This window comes from Prunus mume, linkage group LG2, assembly GCF_029339155.1.
Source record: "Prunus mume cultivar Tortuosa linkage group LG2, ASM2933915v1, whole genome shotgun sequence".
Taxonomy (NCBI): domain Eukaryota; kingdom Viridiplantae; phylum Streptophyta; class Magnoliopsida; order Rosales; family Rosaceae; genus Prunus; species Prunus mume.
This window is the reverse complement of record NC_142699.1, coordinates 9,085,704-9,088,668: the sequence shown is the minus strand read 5'-3', so window position 1 is coordinate 9,088,668 and position 2,965 is coordinate 9,085,704. Positions and strand designations below refer to the sequence as shown.

The 2,965-nt window shown below is 37.8% G+C and overlaps 1 long non-coding RNA gene across 1 annotated transcript; it reads right to left on the bottom strand.

Moving 5' to 3' along the window:
• Positions 1–1,546, bottom strand: LOC103320036 (uncharacterized). Its single transcript, XR_513307.2, has 3 exons — positions 1,108–1,546; positions 939–982; positions 1–289 (listed from the first exon to the last, which is right to left on the bottom strand). It is a non-coding gene; the product is annotated as an uncharacterized LOC103320036 (long non-coding RNA).
• Positions 1,547–2,965: the final 1,419 nt, after the last annotated feature.

Here is a 2,965-nt window from a genome sequence, read left to right as displayed (position 1 = left end):
TTCGTTGGCATTTTGGCTTTGCTATTAATAAGTAAATAACACATCCCTTTTACATAAATTTTTTTACAAAACTTTGATATCACATTCACAAACTCATATTGTGAAACACTCTTAACTGCTTTAAAAAGCAGTTTTATTGAAAGCAAAACAATAACAGACTAGCCCATATTGTCACGACTCCCTGCAATCCAAACCTGAACAGAAGCCATGAAATACTGTATATCTTGTCCAACACAAAATTCTCCAACTTGAAACTCATTTCCACGAGCTCCATCCGGTTCTCAGCAAACTAGAAAGTGGTCACGGAAAACACAGTCAGCAAATCGATCACACTCATGATCAATAGTACGTAATACAAAAAACAAAACAACAAAAAAATCCCTAAATTTTTATTCTGAGCATGCCACGTCATTTAGAAATAATCCAAACACGAAAAACAAGAAACTACATTAGTTTTCCCAAGGGACTTACATGAAAATTGGAGAAAACAAGGTCTTTTACAAGGGACTTACATGAAACTTCCTTAATTGAAAGATGAACAAATTATACGTTTTGAGACGAGGAGGAGTCATTGAAAGGGGGCTGCTAGTTTGGTTTCTCTTTTTTTTTTTTTTTTTTTTGGCCAAGCGGCTGAAAGCTTGGTTTGGTTGTGAGAGAATGCTCAAATGAAGAAAGAGCTGCCATGGGAAAAATATGTGGTTTTATGTTTTTAGCTTTCGGATGATGTTTAAATGATGAGCGATGCATGCTCTGAAGAAAGTCAAGCAGATCCAAGCTAGAAAAAACCAAGCACAGGATCCGCGTCCTATTTTGTAAGGCTACATATCCAACCTTAAAGAGGTGAACACAGATCCACATATCCATGGGGAATTGGCTTGAACCTCTATGCACTGAAATATATATATATATATTAGAGAGAGATGGTACCGATCATTTACCTTATGAGTATACCCCTGAAGAGTGTGATAAACGCCCAATACCCCTGCAATTCACAACTCATGACATTAGGAAAATTTATTGATAGCGTGCGCGCGCGCACACACACACACATATATATATATATATATATATATGTCAATACAAGTTGACAACTGAGGGATCATTTACCTCATGATGATGCTTTTTTGGGGGATCGTTTCTGCCGCCGCCACCAGTTTTCCATTTTCTAGAAGAAAGGTGACTCGTCCGTTGGTATTGAAATACTGTGCTGGAAGGACCGTCGCGGTCCTCGTACCATTAGCAGTTGCGATGACATGAACGGTTCTGGGAACACCAGTATAAGAACTATGATCCAGGAATTTCTTCCCTCTTATCAATTTGCGACCCGCAGGTGGCATCTTAGCAACTAGCTTTCCCTCCGAGACATCACCTCTCTCAACCTCTCTTATTTCAACCTCCACCGTTGTACTGTTTTTAATCTCGGTCATCCGAGCAAACAAATCAAAAAAGTTCTTCATTGAGTTGCTATTCCACCCCAACCCTCAGGCTCTGCTCCCCAAGGCTCTAACCACTATATATTGTCTAGGGTCAGCCACACTGATAAAACAAGTGGGGCAATATTAATGTCAAAAAAAGACAAGATCAACCTACTAATATTATAATAGCATCGCCAGCGCCATACCCAAATTGGGGGAAAGGTTGCCCTGGCGAGCCCAAGACACCTCCAGCGCAGCAGATGCAGCCTGGTTTCATGGTGGGTTCCACCAGCCCGGGCAGGCCCAAGGGCAAATTCAGCCCGAGCTGCTGCCAGGGCAAGTGATGCAATGCTGACGTCATAATGACGTCAGCAACCCAAAAAAAATAAAAAATAAATAAATAAAAAACCAAAAATTTCAGAATTTTTTTAAATAAATACCTAGGCATATTCTTTACTTCCCACACAAAAAACTATATACAAATTCATCTCCTCATATCTCATATGAATAGTATTTGCCTTAGACTTGCCCTAGACTTAGCTCTCATGGGTGGAACCACAAATGCAAAGGCTGACACTATTCACGTGAATAGTGACAGCCTTTGCTTGCCCTTGCCTTAGACTTAGACCTTGTGGGTGGAGGTGCTCAAAGGGTAGGCATTGGAACCGATCAACCGGATTGAACTGGGCCGAAGGAGATTTAAATACTAAAAAATTAAAAAAAGCCGAGTTCACCAAATAAATCAACTTAGGTTGAATACCAAATTGAACCGATCCGATTTCAGTCCCAATTTTTGTGATGAATCTGCAGGGCGGTATGAAACCATACCAGTTGCATGAGATATTATTTTTTGGATACTGTTTGTGAAGGATGCATTTCTACTTTCTGTAAATCACGTTTTGACACATATATAAAAATAATTCTAAAAAATATAAAAGAAAAAGTCTCTACACATGTCAAATTGTGATTAGCAGAAAAGTAAGAATTCTTACTTCTTGAAAAACTTATTTTCTTATTTGTTTTAAATATTCATGTCCATTAGCCATTTCAAGCACAATTAGCCCAAAATATAGCAACCTAATACCTAATCCCCAAGCCCAAACCTATCTCCCTGCCACTTTTTTTTTCTTCTCTCTCTCTCTCTCCCCCCCCCCCTTCTTATGTGCCTTTTCTCTCTTCTTCTTTTTCTCTTTTATTTTTCTCCTTCTGTCTTTTCAGTGGTGGATCCAGAATTTTTCCGAGGGAGATGCAATATTAACCAAAATAAATATTAATTAGTCAATATCTTCAATATCAGTGGTGGACTCTCATACTAACCAAAATCAATATCAATAAATTTAACTAAAATAAACATCAATTAATAAAATCAAAATTTATATCAAATTATAAATTAATCTAACTAATCATAATTGATCATATTGAGTCATGCTCAACATAGTTTCTATGCTCGAGTTTGTTCTAGTTTAACAATGCATTACATTCTAACTTACTTTGAAAGCTTGAGCGATACAATATTTTCTTTGGTTTGTCTGAGAATGTTCATGGCATGG